Source organism: Lissotriton vulgaris, chromosome 10 (assembly GCF_964263255.1).
Source record: "Lissotriton vulgaris chromosome 10, aLisVul1.2, whole genome shotgun sequence".
Taxonomy (NCBI): Eukaryota; Metazoa; Chordata; class Amphibia; order Caudata; family Salamandridae; genus Lissotriton; species Lissotriton vulgaris.
The window spans coordinates 648,773,817-648,792,707 of record NC_141698.1 but is presented as its reverse complement, the minus strand read 5'-3'; positions in this window follow the sequence as shown (position 1 = coordinate 648,792,707).

Below are 18,891 nucleotides of genomic sequence, written 5' to 3'. Positions count from 1 at the left end.
CATATTTACGAGCACCTTCCGCCGCCGAAGCATCACTGTTTGTGACAGTTCGGTGGCACAAAACACTAAATCCCATCTATGAGGCCACGCAAAGTCACTATGCATGGCTTTGAATGGCCTCATAGATTTGGAGTAAGGCAAGGCAGTGCAAATTGCTGTGTTGCCTTAGTCTGTGCTCGGGAGACACTCAATGGCTTCTGCGATGGGTTTTCCCACGCAACACCCATGGATTTTAAAACGTCTCTAGATTTACGAGAGCATGTAAACCTGGGGAAGTGCCAAAACCTTGCACCTCCCAAAGTGAGGCATATTGAGGAGAAATAACAATTTCTCCTCATGTTTTCCTCTTTCCATGTAGCACACATAGGACATGCCTCTTAGGATTGTGTCTGTGCAGGAAGGTGCCACTTCCTGCACAAAAACTGTCCTGTCAACAACACAGGCACCCTTGCACCATGGTGCAAGGGTGCCTGCATTGGCGCTAGGTTGCCACAAAGGCACCAGCGTGAGTAAAAGGACAGGAGTGTGCTGCATTGCCTTAAATACGACACATACCTGCCCTTACCCTGTCACGAGTTGCAGCACAGCAAGGTGACTTGCTGCGTCACACCACTCGACTTCCCCATAAATGAAGCTCCGTGCCTAGACAACTTTTTAAACTTTTCCTACTTTGTATGCGTTCTTACGGGGCAATACTCTAGCAAAATTAGAAAAGAAAGAAGAAATAAAAAAAAAATCCCCTTTTAACACCAGGTGTTATTATTTTAAGCAAAATCCTGTCTCACATTTTTGGTGGACAGGGTATTGCGTCAAAAAGGGCGGGTGGTTGCATGGGAATGCATGCCCATGTGTAGCCCCCTTGACACTAAGTAACGTAAAGAAGCGATTTGCGCTGCTTTAGGTTACATTTAGTTAATTTCCAGAAGGGAAATGATTATAAAAAAGAAATTGTGCTGGTCAAACCCATCGCAAAATGTTAGTAAATGACCCCCTTGGTGTTTTTTTTCGACGAGTTCAACACGTGTGCTGTACACTTTTAGGTTTTACCAGGTAGAAGTATTTAGCATTTAAAATCACTGCAAAAAAAAATAATTCTGAACTTATATGCAGCAATCTGAGACTATTCCTCATGCTGGAAATTCCCCCAAAATCTTAAACGTACACCTATGTTAGCAGCTGAATCTATATACTATTTGAAAAAAAGAGTTCTTTAAAACGAAATATATATGAACAATTCCGCCTTAGATTACAGGCTTTGTTTGTGTGTGTGTGTGGAGGGGTGGGTCTGTGGGGAAGCTCAAGAAAAATTCTGTGAAACTCTCTGCTTTGTAATGCTTAGGAGTCAAGGAAAGGCCTCCCCCTGCACTATTTTTTTTTTTTTTTTTGTCTGATGGCATGCAAAAACTCCCCGGCTGTAATTTAATATGTTTACGTTTTCAACATCTAGGATACATCGATTTTCCAAAATGTATTACGGCATAGTAAAGTTTTGTTAGAAAAAATCGTACTTACGTTCAGCTAAAAGTCTTGAATTCATTCACTGAGCACATTTTAAAATAACCATTCAGAGACCAAAACGTTTTTTCGGCATATCTCACAAATGCCTTTCACAATTCTATTGCGTGCGCCGAGATCTTTTCCAACTACGAGGCACCCAGAACTTCGCAAAATACTTCAAAGACCTCTAAGAACGTAAAGTGTATATCTTACAGGGGCCATATGGCGAACGCAGTCACAATAAATCTCAAACTAGCAGATGACGTCATCAAACAAACGAACATTTTATAGAATGCGCATTGCTGCTGAATGGGAGAGGCGCAGTCCTGTTTTTCCCTCCACTAGGAATGGTCCTTTAAAATATGCACCCAGAAGTGTAAAGATTCAGATGACCAAATCAATTGGTACTTTTTATGATGACGAAGACGCCTGCTCAGCTCTTGTTCTAAGGATTTGAAACGTCTTTGAGTGACTTGCGTCATTACGTCACAGCATACAATACATCGGATGGATTATTGACTTTTGTACTAATAACAAAAATCAAATAACATTTCATATTGTGACATTCCTTGTAGCTATTAGTCATCTCGGAACTCGTTATATAAAAATGATGTATCTGTCCTTTTACAACAATGATTACTGTAATCACATTTCGATTTTCCTATGCCCTATTCAGTTGATATTTTTTGTGCGGCTTTGGTGACAGAAACGTGAGAACAGGAGCTTATGTTTACATTTAGCAGAGCTTACATTATACACTTGTAAATCCCGCGATTGACCCTAAAGGTCATGAATAGATATCTAGAGAAAAAAAACCAGTTGTCACTGTGTCCTCGGTTTGAAACCAGGAAAGCGAAAATTCAAGCTATCTCCCAATCCAGTGTCACTATTTTTTGTGTGTGTGTAAAATCCCAAATCTGCCAACAAAGGTACAATGTCTTCATGTAATAACCCCTTCTTAAAATGAATTCACAAAACTATTTCACAAAACAACAAACTCTCTCTTTATCTCTCTCTCTCTCCTCCTCAACCCCCATTTACTGAATATCAAACGTGGTAAGTGTGTAGAAAAGGCTTCTTCAACGCTTAAAAAAACGTGGGAGATCTACACTGTTCCCTCCTTACATTCTATATGCACGTTTTTTCGGATCTCCCTTTTGCTAGTGAAAATTCCTGTTGACCGGTTTCAAATGGTCTCTCGTTTATCAACCCGCCGTCTTATTTGAGTTTTTATATCTAATCAACATTTTAGGAGTAAAACGAACATGCTTCCTGCAAATGGTTACTGGTTTGTAAAGGTTTCAGTCAACAATCCCCGCCTTTTTATGCAACAATTATTCATAATAGACATATGCCACCTCACTGGTATTGGTAGAAACCATTTGCAAGTGGTCAGCCGGAACTTCCGCCAGGGCTGTGGATTTGCCAGAGGTTTGAAAATCCAAATTTTCCACCAAACACCATACTACTTTAGTTTCTTGGACATTACGTGTGTTTGAATGATGAAAACCCGCTACCTGTACGCAATAAAGGCAACCATGAGGTAATAAGTGCTTCCCAATCCCAGAATGTACCACTCCCCCGAAAATACTCCATCCTTTACAGAGGCACACAAACGTAACAGAAAATAGTATCAAAGTATCATCACCCACAATATATTGTACGGTTATGCGTATGCCATACCATAACCTTATACTGTTTTTTTCGCTTGACCAGTGAAGTTGGATTAGGAATAATGGAATGCTCCCTGGCAATATGCAAATAATGGTATCGCCCGAGTTCATGAAATGTTGCATGACTCCGCAGTGCTCGAGACCCGCCACCTCTCGACGAAGATGGCAAGCTTTGCAGTTTCCAGAAATGTACCTTCCCGAATAGCAACTGCCCACTGCCCCAAACACGCTATGTTTGACCAGCCCCCTAGTCTAATTACACACTGTCACCTGTTTCACAACTGGCTGTTTGTCGTGTGCTCAAATTAGCTTTTCACACCTATCAGAATAGCCAGTTTTATATACAGAGTCACACAACCAGCAAGAACCGGGCTTTAGGGTTCACCAGTTCAACTCCGCTCACTGTGTGAACTCCAGAGAGACTCGGTTCTGACCCTGCCTCATTTTAACTGCTTACATTGGCCTGCTATCCATAGCCATCTCGTTAGCAGGCATCCTAACCCACTGAGCTATCTTCCTTTCGAGAGTACCAGTGCACTCCACAGACCGTAAGTAGTGCTGAGAGAGATCACTGCCATTTTCATTAAGGGGAGAGAACGAATCATCTCATTATAGAAATGTTCTCGTTTTTCTGGCATCTCTGTCAATAACACTGGAGCAGCGTAATTTTGGCTCCACCCTTACACAACACAATTGCACAATATATACGTGCTCTTAGCTACACATACTTTTTGTTTCCTAACATTATTAATGTAAAGTGTTGCACTTAAATTCAATACAAAAGTGCATTCACTCTGTTTATTTATTTGAAAGTTTTATACAGTGCGAACATGACCCTCACAGGTATCAGATCTCTTTACAAATACAAAAGAAGCAGAGACATATAGAGACAAAACTGTCATAACCAAAAACAGTACAGGAAAAGGCAATTCCACAGGTGAGGTCTACATCTCCTCAATGCTAAGACAGGTCGGAAAAGATAATGGCATAACAAGCGAGCAATATACTCGGAGAGAGGAGTTCCTAGGGATTAGTGCAGAAATCTGTTTATAAATAGTAGTTTGACTTCTTTCTTGAAAGATGCAATTGAAGGATTCTGTTTGATTTTGTGGAGGGGGCGGGCTCCGACTTCTGAATTCTCAGGGCGATGCCAGAGAAGGCTCTGTTGCAAAATTTCTTTTTGAAGAATCTCTGGTTTTAGCACTAAGGTGCTGGAGCTTATAGAGGATCTGGAGACACCCGAAAGTTCAAGCTTCTGTGCGAGGTACCCAGGGATGTTGAAATGTAGAGCTTTGTGGGTTATGCATGCAATTTTCAGTTGAATTCTTGCTTCTCAGAGTAGCCAATTGAGTGATATCAAATCTGGGGTGACGTGTTTATGTCTTTTTGATTCTGCAATGAGCCTTGCAGCAGAGTTAAGGAGACCCTTAATGGAGCAGGCGTGGATCTTGGCATACCTCAGAGGGTAGCACTTCCATAGTCCAACCTGTAGTTCAAACTGTAGAACTAGAGATTCATATGCACTGTGTGCCTTGAAGTTATTAAAATGAAATGTACTCCCTAGGAACTTGATAAAACCATCCTCACACTATTAAAATGAATTTACTTTAGATACGAGAAAGAATCATGTAAACGTGTGAACTGTTTTCACATTTGAACTTATAATGTCATTTTCAGTCCCATTCAGGGCCGGACTGGCTACCGGGCAGTTTTGTGTGCTGCCGAGCTGGGGAATAATTTCTCTGTTGTTTGGGCTTATTTCGTTGATGGGAACGTGCGTGCGCTTTGAAATAATAAAAGCAAAACGAATTTCGTTTTGCACACACAGGTCCCCATCAACGAAAGCATCCCACTGCTCGGCAGGACACACAACTGCCCGGTAGCCAGTCCGGCCCTGGTCCCATTTATACTCGCATTCAAAGTTACATTACATTTACTTAAACTGTAACATGAATCTATTTTGAATTTATGTACTGACATTTTCATTTATTTGTAGTTGGATGTGTAGCATGAACTCTTATTAAATATGTAACACTGAATTATACGTTTAAAGTTGACATAAGTAGGCCTGTATTTCTTTTTGCATAAAATTCAGATTTTTCATTTCTGCTTGCGTCTTTCCCTTGAAGGTACGTTCACATGGTTTGTTAGTTTGAGAATGAATGTAACACTACTAGTGATAGAAAGCCGGAGAAGTGGACCTGGGCAAAGAAAATGAAGAGCCTGACATTTAAAACTGACATCTTAACTGACAGTCCCTATTCAGTAATGTATGGGGGAGTAGCAGGTACCCAAGGTCAATATCGTTCACAGGACTGGTCTGAGAGAATCTGCCAATGCTACAGCTCACAGTGTGAGAATGGAAAGGACAATGGAGCCCCTGATGGTGTGAACAAGGGATGTTAGTGTGTAACAATCGGTAGCGGAAGACAGGGATCAATTGTGATCCAGTAAGGCTTTGATTACCATTCAGAGAGAAGAATGGAAGGTCCGGCCACAGTCGTAGCCCCAAGTATGAAGACAACAAAAGAGATGACTGGGCTGTTCCTATGAGAAGAAAGGAGGAAAAGGTCACTAGGGTATAAGGGCTAGTGCTCAATGGAGGACGATCCCTGGGTATCCAATTTGTTGGATATAATGGCCTCACACACTCTTGCGAGTGTCATGCTTTATCATCGGCAATGCTCCTCGCTGGGCAGGTGGTGCAATGCCCTACGGGCTCACCTCAAAGAGGGTCTCTTTATCGGAGATCATTTATCCAACTGCCTATGGGTGAAGTGGGGGTGAGGGGCCAGGACAGAGTAGATAGTGTGGGTGAGGATAAAATGTGGCACAAGGTACCGGAAAACAATTTTATTCTGGTGGTCCTCTGCCACAAGTAAAATCAAAGATAGCCGGTGCTCATGGGAACTGTGGTTTCCCCAAGTGAACCTGGGCTAAAGTGCAAATGGTGTGGTCAACATGTTTCTCGCTTCTAGTACATTGACTGCGATTCTTCAGGACCTAGTAAAAAACTACAATCTACAAAACATGACCTAATGATTAGTATCAGTTCGAATACAGCACATAAGTTGTACTACCTGTATGACACTGCTCTTGCCTAGAAAGGGGAGATAAAGGAGAACATTACTACAGGTAAGTAACAACATGTGACCCTGTTGGGACCGTGAACACACTGTGAAAAAGTGACATACTAGTGAAGATAGTGACTAGTATGTGGTTAAAAACAAGTTAAAAACTGGTAGCAGCAGTATCCATTTGAATATAATCACAGACCCATGGGATCGGTAGTACTGTTACTCACCTAAAGAATCGCAGTCAATGTACTAGAAGCGAGAAACATGTTGACCACACCATTTGCACTTTAGCCAAGGTGTTTTCTCATCTGCAGGGGTTGCCCAGAGAGGGGTAGCAATTTATTTCTCTAGGAATGTACCCTGGGAGTTTATCCAGACCAAAAGGGACTCCAAAGGAAGGTGGCTTTGGGTTTCAGTTAAACTTCATGGGAAGGCTCTAAATTTTGTGAACTACTACGGCCCAATTCTTGATGATGTTTCTGCTCGGAAAGAAATTTATGAGGCGTTAAGAGGTGTCCCAGGACAAATTATTTGTGGAGGGGATTTTAATTTTATCCAAGATCTGAAAAGGGACACTTCAAATAAAAATAAAAAGCAGTTGAAGCCCAGAACTAAAGGCTCTCTCGAAGCATTGGTAGGTGAATACCAACTACGGGATCCCTGGCGCTCCAGGAACGTAGAGAGGGAGCTGTTCACATGTTATTCTCATCGTTTCCGGACTGCATCCAGAATGGATTTTTTCTTGATATCAAGATCTCTGCAGATCTCAAATAATCTGATTGGATGCAATCCTTTCTCCGATCATGGCAGAATCGAATTGGATCTTGTTTTGGGAGGGGCCGATAGGGAGCGCCCAAGATGGCAGTTAGATCGTACTTTGCTTCAAGACCAAACCTGGGTATCTGGATTTAGATAATGGATTGTGGAATATTTTGAAATAAATCAAGATTCAGATGAACCCGTCTCAGTCTGAGGCGGGTTTAAAGCAGCAGCACGGGGCAAGATAATTGCTTTCACAAGCGCCCAGGCGAAGGAAAGGAAACTAAAAATAGCTAAATTACAATCTACTGTCGAGGAGCAGTATTTATTACAGCTTCAGTCTCAACCAAACCAATTGGAACAAGCTAAAGCATGCTTAAGGGATTTTTTTATTCTCGAAGAAATAAATAGCTCAAAAACTTTTCAGCAGAAAGTTTACGAAGACAGTCAGCTGGTTGGGAAATTACTAGCCAACTCTGTAAGAAAAAAACAGGAATCTTCTCATATACTGAAAATTCAGGACCCTCTGAGTGGGATCGAAGTGGTAGAAAGTGAGAAGATCTCTGGGATTTTCCTAGACCACTTTAAGAGAATCTATTCCACAAACTACCAGGTAGAGGAAGAAAAGATACACGAGTATTTCGCGTATTTAGAGATTTCTAAAATCTCAGAATTTCGGAAGACTCAAATAGATAGTGAATTAACTGTTTCAGAAATTTGTACAAGTGTCAAGGCAACTACTGGGGCAAAGGCCTGTGGCCAGGATGGGTACCCTATTGAATTTTATAAAGTATTTCTTGCGGAACTAGAACAACCTCTAATAAAATTATTTAACCATATTAAATTAGGGGGTACCGTTCCTGGGGTTTTCAAAGAATCGACAATTATATGATTTATAAAAAAAGATTAAAAAAAGGATGATGTAAATTCATATAGGCCAATCAGCCTTTTGAACTCTGATTATAAAATGTTTATGAAGATATGGGCAGAAAGATTTGTTCTGGCAGCCCAGGAAGTAATCCATTATGACCAGACCGGGTTTATTGCAGGACGTTATATGGTCACAAATACGGAATATCTAATTCAGGCATTGGACTATCTGAATACCAATTCAGTGCCAGCTTGTATTTTAATGGTCAATGCCGAAAAGGCATTCGACTTGGTGAACTGGGAAGCCCTATTTTATTCTCTCGGTCCAATTTGGATTCCCGGCTCAAATAATTAAGATGCTACATAATATATATTCTGGAGCTTCTGCTCAGGTAATAATTAATGAGAAACAGGCCGGGAGGATTAACGTAACCAGGGGCACTAGGCAGGGCTGTCCCTTATCTCCCTTGCTTTTTACCTTTTTTATTGAGCCCTTGGTGGCAAGGATTAGGGATAATGCAGCTATCATGCCCCCATCATCGGCATGTCTAAACTAAAACTATTTGCCGACGACATTATTCTTTATCTTGCTCCTGAAAAGAAGGTAGTTGAGAACTTACTGAAAGAGTTTAAAGCCTATGAAAAGATCGGGGATATAAGATAAATGCTAAAAAAACGGAAGTCCTTGCTTTAAATACAGATACAGGATTTCTCCCTAATTTCTTGCAAGTCCAAGCTGCGAGAAGAGACCAATAAGATATCTGGATATTTTTGTAACTGCAGAGTATGATAGGCTTTTAGACCTAAATTACATTAGAATGAAAAATAAAATCAAGCATATGTTAGATAAATGGCTTTTGCTACCTTTGTCAGTGATTGGTAGGGTGTCAATGGTTAAAATGTCAGTTCTGCCTTTACTTATATTTTTGTTCACTAATGTACCGATAAAAATTAATCTGTCTTTTTTTAAAGAATTAGAAACAATGTTAAGAGGAGTTATCTGGGGTAATAAAACTCCTAGAATTAAGCTCCCGGCGGTACAACTCTCAATAGATCAGGGAGGGTTAGCGTTACCCCACTTAAAGACATATTACGAAGCTGCTTTTTTTGATATAGTGGCAGGTCTTTTGAGGGTTTATCAGACAAGAGATAATTTTTTTTTGGAGAAGATGGTTCAAGAAGCAGGTTCTCAAATCCCAATTTTTTTAAAGACCGCAAAGCTTCCTAAAAAATCAAGGTATAAGACGTTGAAAGAATATACAAAGCGCTTGTTGTTGCTTTTTAAAAAACATGGTTCTGATGGTTCCCAGTATTTAAGTTTGTCCGAATGTAGTAAAATAGGCCTTCCATTAAGTTTGTCGAAGATTAAAAAATGGGATTTGTGTGGGTTTTGGGAATTGAGAGACTTGTTAGTCCAAAATAGGGTTATTAGTTGGCAAGAGGTGACAACTAGAACGAACATTCTAAGGCGACCGTCCTTTTTTGAATATCTACAGGTTATTTATTTTATTAAAAAGGAAGTAAGTGGTTTGTTGAATACCCCTAATAACTTACTGAATACCCTTTATGGAAGGAAGAGCAGCGGGATAGGGCAGTGGTATAAATTTCTCCATTGCTCTGGTCAATCCCCACTGATTGATAAACATTTGAATAAAGTAAGTCTTTTGACCCAGTGCTTTTTTTCCTTGAAAGATTGGGAGGCTCTCTGTTTACTGGGAAACAAATCCTTGCGCGCTGCCAACTATAAGAGGATGGCCTTCCTGTCTCGTTGGCTAGCTTATTATACGCCTGAGGCTATGGAAAGAATGTTTCCTGGAACAGAAAACAAGTGTTTTAGATGCTTAGCACACGGTCAGGGAGGATGGTATCATGTCTTTTTTGCCTGTCCGAAGTTGGAGTCCTTCTGGAAAGAGATATTTGCGGAAATTGAATTGGCCATTGGAAAATCATTTCCGCCTACGGTAGAAGTGGCCTTGTTTGGCATAAGCAAGGATAGAAGCAGGTTCAATAAATCGGAAGAGGTATTTATATTTATATCATGTGCGGTTGCTCGCTCTTTAATACTACAAAACTGGAAATCAAGGGAAATTCCATCACTGATAAAATGGTTTAATAAGATGAGGAGAACCTGTCTCTTTGAAAAAGCATACGCGGGCAGAGTAGGTTCTATTAGGAGGTTTGAAAGGAATTGGAAATATTTTGGGGATTTGGAACAACTGAAGGAGGGATGAGCTGCAAAAGAAGGATGGAGATAAGGAAAGGGTCTATACATTTGACTGCACTAGCACTTTTTTAGATTTCACTTTATCATAGCTTTTTGCACATGCAGTAGCACTTTATTGCAGGTTTTTGCACTTTTTTGCAGTGCCACTTTATAGATTGCGGATTTTGCACAGACCCTTCTTGATAAAATTGTTGTTTGTATTCCTTTTTTGTGCTTGATGAATTTCTTCCCCTTTCCTAATTCTCATGTCTGATATATATATGTATATAGATTTCTTTCTTTTTTATTGATGTTTTTTAAGCATGTTTAACTATTGAAATGATTATTGAAAAAGAAAATTGAAAAGATGCGTTGTACCATTGATCATCCATTGCTATGTTCAATAAAAAATTTATAAAAAAAAAAAAAGAAAGACTCATTTTACATTGGTGTTACAAAGCCTAATTTTGGTTTGCAATGTTAGGTCCTTGGAGCTCCAGATATTTTTCAGCTGAATGAAGGCAGCCCTGGCTTTGCCAGTTCTTGCCTTCACATTGGCGTCTGTGCCGCCTACTTGACTAAAACACTGTCCAGGTAGACTTCAATCTTTTCAGTGCATCACCTTCAAGAGGGACTGCAGTTGTTTTAGCCATGTTAGCTTTCATGATCTTGTTTTTTCCCCTGTGGATGTTGAAGCAAGTTTTGCTGATGTTTCAGCCATATTGCCTGTCTTCTCTTGCATTTTAGAGGGGTATGGGAGAGTAGCGCCAGGTTGTCTGCAAAATCCAGGGGGTCAAGCTGCGTCCAAGGTGTCTACTGGTCCCATTTCTTCTCCTTGTTGTTGACATTTTCAAGATCCAGTTTAAGGCCAGCAGGAAGAGAAAAGGTAAAAGCAAAGAACCCTGGCGGACTTCAGTGCTCTCTTGGAAGGTTGCTGTGAGTACCCCATTGTGATATTTTGCAAACCAACCTCTGTATAATAGGACAGGAACATCATCAGCACACTGGGTGTGGCGTGATGCAGCAGGAGAGTATTCGACAGTGAAAGTGGTCGGTGTATCTGCCAACGTAAATTTGCATCCCCTCTGCCCTCATATTTCCATGATTTCATATTGACTATTCTGTCCTGTCTGCTCTGCCTGGCCCTTTACGGTTAATGGCCAGCTGATCGGACAGCTCTCATACTTCAACAGCTCCCAAACATCCAGACAAGCAGCCGCCTAGCCAAGCCAACAATAGTGGTGGTGCTGTGCGTGGCGGCCTCGAGCACAGACCTAGAATGGTCAACTCTGCAGTAACAGTAGTTTAGCCTTCACCCTTTATAACAGGAGTGTACATAGAGTGTTAAGCTGAATCTGCTGTTTTCTGCTTTCCCATGATTTGTTGGCTAGTTAACCAGTTGCCTGTGAGTTGTCCCAAGCATTGGAGCAAGCATTAAAAGTGAATTGCAGGTTGAATCATATGTTTCTCTCTTGCTGACCTCCCAGTGATCTTTCTGTGATTTCCTAAGCACCTCTCCATTTGTAGCCCCACGTTGTGATGTGTGGGGGGCAGGGAGAGAGGCACTCCCTAGGGGCTCTGGTGGCCCTAAGCCCCTGGCCCTTAAGAGAGGGGGTGGAGTTCGGTGACATGGAGAGCAGACACAGGAGGTCCTGGTCATGCAGGTGAGGCTGAGCGCCAGCACCTTGTATACAGTGTAAGAAAATATAGGGCAGTATACTTATTAGGCGCTGAATGCCATTGTGCTAGGCATGACTGGTTGCATGGATTTTGTACAGATTTCATAGAGTTTATATCACACTTTGTGTGAAGCTCTTTAACATAGATGTTAAGGTGACAATGGAGTGCACAGTGAGGGAAACGTTTTTGAGTAGATGCTGTTCAATATGTGGAAACTAGAGCGATCGTAGACATTGGAGACAGTTGGATTTGAGCTCATGAAATGCATGGTAGTCTACCATATAGTTAGAATTTTTCACAAGCGAATTGGAAACAGAAGATCATATAACTGGTAGAGCACCCACGAGCCACTAGGAGCCATTAAGAAGTGGCATGTTTGCTGCGAAACACATGTTGGGAGAATGCAATTCAGATTTACAGTGACTATAAAAAGCATAACGTGTGCCCTATAAAAGAACAAAACAAATGGTATTATGAATGTTTGTATTATGACATATCAGTAATAAAAAATAAATAACTAATGGATTACAAATAATGTTTGATCATTTAAGTTTGTTTCAGAACTCAAGTAGCTTCATAGGAAATAATTATTCAGATTTTAGGTCACACATTACCCCCAGTAGCAAGATATGAGAGGCTGGCATGGGTCTTACGAGCAGAGTCATGAGCAGTCATCAAGAAGTCACTTAAAGTCTCCACAAGCCTCAATAAGTCTTCGTTAAGTTTTCAATCAACCCTCTAAGCTCCTTAGCCGTCTAGATCTTTCTAGCACCCCGAACCTTGGTCTGAGAGAGAAGTTGAGCTAGGATGCAGTCTGTGGTAAGCCCTGGTATAATCTCCTGTTATAGAGAACAGTGGTCCCTATTCAGGGAGAATACAGTGTGATAGATAACCATACACTAGAATAGAATGTATGTCTCAAGTGGGCACAGCCGTGAACCACAGAACACAAGACAGAACAACAAACACAGAATTGGCCAAAAGGCAAGCCAAAATGGGTGTGTACACTTGTACTCAGTATAGACAGACATAAATTAATCATTTAACACCGTTGCACAATGTGTTATAGCTTGAGTCTGGTGCATAGGGTGTTTGGGTGTCGACGACGTTTCGATGCCAACATTAAATATAGGGCATCATCTTCAGGACAAACAAATAATGCATTGCTGTCTTGATAATAATGTATCACACCTTTTTTACAATTCTAAGGTGGCAGAGAATCAACGGTTCACTATAGGCGCGAGGGCGCCCAAACACCCAAACACCCTATGCACCAGACTCAAGCTATTACACATTGTGCATCCGTGTTAAATGATTAATTTCTAGGCTGTGAGATGGTAATTAAGTGGCACAGGGAATAAGACTTTTTGCATCTTAGTTGACAATGCATTCACAAATTTGGTCGCGTACATTTGCAAATCTAACCCTTTGGCCAACCTGTTTTCCCTGGTCAGAATCATGCTCAATCTCTCTGTACAGGGCCATCTCGGCAAAGGAGCCACCCAAAGTTTTGAGAAACATGGGGAGGGGGCCAGAGAGTTTACATGTACCCAGGTCCTGCAGAGGATGAATCAAACCAATATGTGCAGCAAACAACTGGCGCCAACCCTTGACATCAAGGACAAAACCTCCCAAAGTCGATTAGCAAAAAACAGTGAATGAGCTGATGTGGGCTATACTTGCATCAATAATAAATATCAGATGGCTTCTCTGAAATATGGCCTAAAAAGACTTACACAATGTCGAAACAATCCGGTCTACTAGGCCTGGAAGGAAAATTTTAAGCTGAACAACCAGTCAACTTTTACAACACTTTGGTTTAAAGAAAGTTAGAGATTTCACATGAGACTATCCCAAGCTCCTAGTAATCTTCAAATGATTTCAAGAGGCAAATAAACTTAATGGTGACCAAATAATATATGCATCTCACAAAATAATGGAGACTGAGTGCATTTGACAGTCTAGCCTAAGCATGGGCGAATTTTGCGAATTCGAGATCCGCGAATTTGCGGATTTGCGAATTCGCAATCCGCAAAATTCGCGAATTCGCGCAAAATTGCGGATTTTATATTTTTTGCGTGTTCGCGGGTGTTCGTGGGGAACTTTGCGTATTCGCGGGGCGCTTTGCGTGTTCGCGTTTTTTTTTTTGCCTGGTTCATCACTGCCACCCTCTCATTTTTCATGCCCTTCTGCCCTCTGTACCACTTGTTTTTGTGCCTTTCTGCCCTCTGCCCCACTCTTGTTTGTGCCCTTTTGCCCTCTGCCCCACTGGTTTCAGTGCCCTTCTGCCCTCTGCCTAACTCATGCCCTCTGTCCCACTTTGTGCCCTTCTGCCCTCAGCCATAAGTCAGCTTCAACAGGAAGCACTAATAGATAAAGTATAGCAGGTGCTTGAGTTGAAGGTCAAATTAAGTTACACAGTCATTAATCACCCCAAGCTTGGGGTGATTAATGATTTTGTAACTGAATTTGAGATTCAACTCTAGCACCTGCTTTACTTTATCTATTAGTGCTTCCTGTTGAAGCTGACTTTTGTAACTATTTTAGAGGCTCTGGCAGCTTGCCGGCGCCATTCTAAAATAGTTACAAAAAGTCAGCTTGAACTTTTGACCCAATCCGTTCCGCTCACGGATTTTGCGGGAAATTCGCGAATCACGCGGATTGCGAATTTACCGAAATTCCGCAAAATCCGCGAGCGGAACGGATTTTCCGCCCATGCTTAGTCTATCCCATGTCCTAAGCAGGGGTATGTTCGACCCTCCACCAAGTGCACAACAGTATTTAATTCTACCGGCTAACCAGAGGGAATGGGGGCTGTTTGCCCTTGTGAGAGGAGGTTGTTTACTGTTAAATCAAACCTAAACAGTAGAAACTCTGCAAACTCAGCTGAGGGAAAGTCATCCTTTTTGCCTGATCACCACCGCTGACTGATGCTGGTGGTTTCTGACTCTGTTTATGCCATGGGCTATGCTAACCAGACCCAGGGTCAGTGCTCTGTTTAAAAGGTATATTGTAATTAGGTGTAATTACAATTGGCATGACAACCTACCAGTAAGCCCCTAGTATATGGTCGGCATGCAGGCCTAGAGGCCCAGTAAATGTAATGCACTTAAGTGTGTACTTCTGTGGTGTCTGATGTCAAAGTCAAATTCAGCTTTATTCGATTGTAAAATACTGCAATCATAAAAGCAATTTAGACACAATATAATCATGTTAAAAAAACTTAAAAATAAGTAACAATCTTTCAAGTTAATTCATAAACATATTTTGGCAATAGTTGTGATCATTATATCGTACTTAGTAGTATCGTTTATAAATTCATAGCATTTCATTGATTCTAAAAACAATATACTTAAAACAATCCTCATAATATTAAGCTCTTTCTGTAACTGACAACTTTTTTTAAGAACATTGCATTTTTCCAAATCATATTAGCATTGTCCATAGTTTGCAATGAGAAATAAGCTGGTCGATATTTTCTTATCCCCATAGTTCTGAACATTGCCAGAATCCAGACTTTCCTAATAAAAGTATCAAATTCACAAAAGAAAATAACATAGATAGTGGATAGACTAGAGCAATTATCACAAGGACAGGGTCTCATAGTTCGGCTCCAGTTATTCATATCGGGAAAACTAATAAGTCTGTGGACCATTCCAAGCCTGAATCTTGTTAATAGGAATCTGTCATATCCTTCAGGTACCATCATCAAATATGGCTGAATTTTAAAAGCACTTAAAATCATATGATTTTCCAGTACTGTAGGCTTTAGTATTTCAGTCCTCAGCCGTGAAATTTCCAACATTGCCAGACCTTCTTTAGGTCTCGCGACCTATCCATGCGCGCTAGCGCATTGAGCGGAGCGAGAATTCAAGTGCTCGAAATCCTCGTCAAACCAAGGGCTTCTTGGTGCGGTTTTCATTAAGTTCATGTGAATCACGTGACCAAACAAGCACGCGCATTCACGGCCTCACAGCACATCAAAGGGCTTCGCCCAGCGTGCACTCTGCGGCTTCTCCTCCCCTAATTTAATCATGGCTGGCCGGCCGTACTTTCAGTTTCCCGGCCGGCCGCTCTTAACGCTTGTTTGTTTTTTGTTGTTGTTGTCGACTTGGTTTCCTTTTGTTAAGTTTATTTTTTTTTCTTTTATGTTGTCTTTTTTTTTTTACAGCTGATCCTAAACCGGTTTTATGTGCTACGTGCAATTATGCATTGATCGTTTTCTTGTACTACTAGCCATGATTAGTCTGCCCTTTTGTGAACTACTACTCTGATATCCGTGGGGTATGTTATGGAGCAGCAGATTTTGTACATCATGATTACGCTATTTTATTATTTTAGCACACTAGAATATTTTCTTGTTTTTGTTGCGACTCGACGTGCTCCGTTCCCCTGCTCAACGCGCCATGCAATGCCACGAGCTTGTTGCTCTTCCGTCTTCTCTTTCCCTCCATGTCTCTCGCATTTTCTCTTTCTATCTCCCATTCCCCTCATGTCTATCGCGCCGCTCTCTCCTTCTCTCTTTCCATGCTCCTCCCTACTTGATGTTAAGTGTGGTCATCACTGGTTATGAATCTTGGTAGCAATAGTCTTGTGTTCTCTTTCTCCCTAATCCCTTTTTACAGGCGTTTCCCTCCCCTCCTCCATCTCTCCTTTACTCATCCCGGACCCCAACTTACTTCTAGGATCTCTCAAATGAACCTTTCTGGGTTTCTTCCCCTTCCTATCCCTTCCCTGAATAGCATTTGTTTTTTTTAATATGTTGCTGACGTGTTGCACTTCTTCTTCCAAGAAAGTTATATTTTCATCTTTCGACTTCTGTGGAGTGAGCTCAGGGAGAAGCAAGCCTGGCATATATCCCAACCACATTCTGGAAGGATTGTGTCCCACTACGTATAGCATTTTGTACCTACCCTGTAACTCTGTAGTTTGCAGATATTCCTTTGCACTATTTTTCATTGGCTTTTTAATCTTCTTATATAGCTGGATGCGTTATGTGCAACGCCTCAGTGCTCACTGCCCACTGTGTCCCTTTTCATTGATGTCTGCTTGTTTGTAATTGTTGCGCCGGACACCCTGAGCTGTGTTTTTTAAATATGGTGGCCGCACTTTGCTTTGTTCACACTGCCACTGATAGCGAGTGGAATGCCCTTAATTGGGAGGCCAGCAGTGTCCTGCCTGTGTCCGCTGCAAATGCGTCCCGGGTTATTATGAGAGGGGTAACAAGTTGCGTTCAAAGCACCATTTAGCTATTTGTCATCAAACTCAACTTATTTAGCAAACAGCGCAGTCCACCGTTGCTGCTAATCCTACGGTGCATCTCCCTGGCACACACTTTATCTTTACCTTTATATATTGCATGGCGGCCACAGCTGCCCCCCACCCCTCTTTGATCCTTCCTCTTATTCCCTCTCTTTAAGTCCCATTCTCACTTACTGAAACCAAACACTTTAGCTTCTCCTGCTCTGTCGCTATCAGCGCACCCTCCCCCTCCCCCCGCTCCTTGATACTCTTATTCCCTCTCTAGTCTCTGTCTCAGTCCTCCTCCGTGGTCGCAATGTACGCAGATTGGTTCAAGATCAGGTAATAAACTGCACCATTCCCGGAGGTACTATATTATAAGTGGTGCAGCCTCGGAACAGACACAAAAAAGGGTGAAAATACCAAAAGCTGCCGTATTAATTGTATTCACAACCACATTCATTCGTGCCGCTTGACAGGTTTTTCCTGTGGAGCACTACTTTTGTTTTATCGTGTTTGTTTAAACAACAATGTTCACTTCCACTTTCCGCTAGCAGCTGCCCCTTCACCCTCTTTCTTCCAGGTATTCCTCTCCTATTTTGGTGACTCACAACCACACACATTAGCGCCACTTTACAGAGGTTGCCAGTAAAGCGCTAATTTATTTCCTCTTTCTTAAAACAACATTGCTTTCCACGGACGAGAAGTGCACCATTTCAAGAGGTACTGCAATACCTGGTGCAGCTTGGGCCGAGAAATAAAAAAGTTCAAAAGACAGACAGCAGCCGGGATCCTTCTCATGTTTATTTGGCATACATATTGACACTAATGGCGGATTTGTCAAATACTGCTAATTAAGCTAGGCTAATAGGATTCTCTCCAACCCCCTCTCTCTCTCGACCATCCAGACACAATTCTTGTTTTATAGCCCAATCTCTGCCCAAACACTACCTCTTTAATCCCCATCTGCATCCACCACTCTCCCCCTCCCTCACAAGTATTTCCTTGCTGTTCCCATATCCCTCATTCACATCGCACACCATTTGGCTTCGAGTCTGCCCTCATGTCTAATTCACCACCCTGTGTTTTTATTGCCTTTCTTTGTAATGAGATCCAAACACATTATGCTTCGTTTCATTTGCAACATGCACTGGCGAGCCATGGGCTTGCTGCAGCTCCCGATTTATGTAACTGCTACTTTCAAGCTTGTGAACAGAAGCTGCTTGGTTGCAAGTTGAATGGTAATTCAACCTCCTATACACAAAAACCCACACACAACCCCCCACACAGACACAACCCACACACACAACCCCACTCACACAACTCCACACAAGCACAACCCCACATACACACAACCCCAAACACACACAACCCTCCACACAGACACACCCCACCCCCACACACACCCCACACAGACCCCCACACACACACCCACAACCCCACACACAACCACACACACACACAACCCCACACACACACAACCCCCCACACACACAATCCCACACACACACAACCCCAACCCCACACACCCCACACAACCCCCCCACACACAACCCCACACACAACCCCTCACACACACACAACCCCTCACACACCCACCCCTCACACCCCACCCCCACACCCACACACAAATACACCCAACTCTCTCTACAGCCCTCTCTCTAGGACCTCCTTAACTCCCTCTACACCCCCCGTCTACACCCCTCTATCTCTACACTCCTCTCTCTCTCTCTACACCCCTCCCTCTCCACCCCTCCCTCTCCACCCCTCTCTCTACACCCCTCTCTCTACACCCCTCTCTCTCTACACCCCTCTTTCTCTCTACACCCCTTTCTCTGCACACCCCTATCTGCACACCCCTCTCTCTACACCCCTCTCTCTCTACACCCCT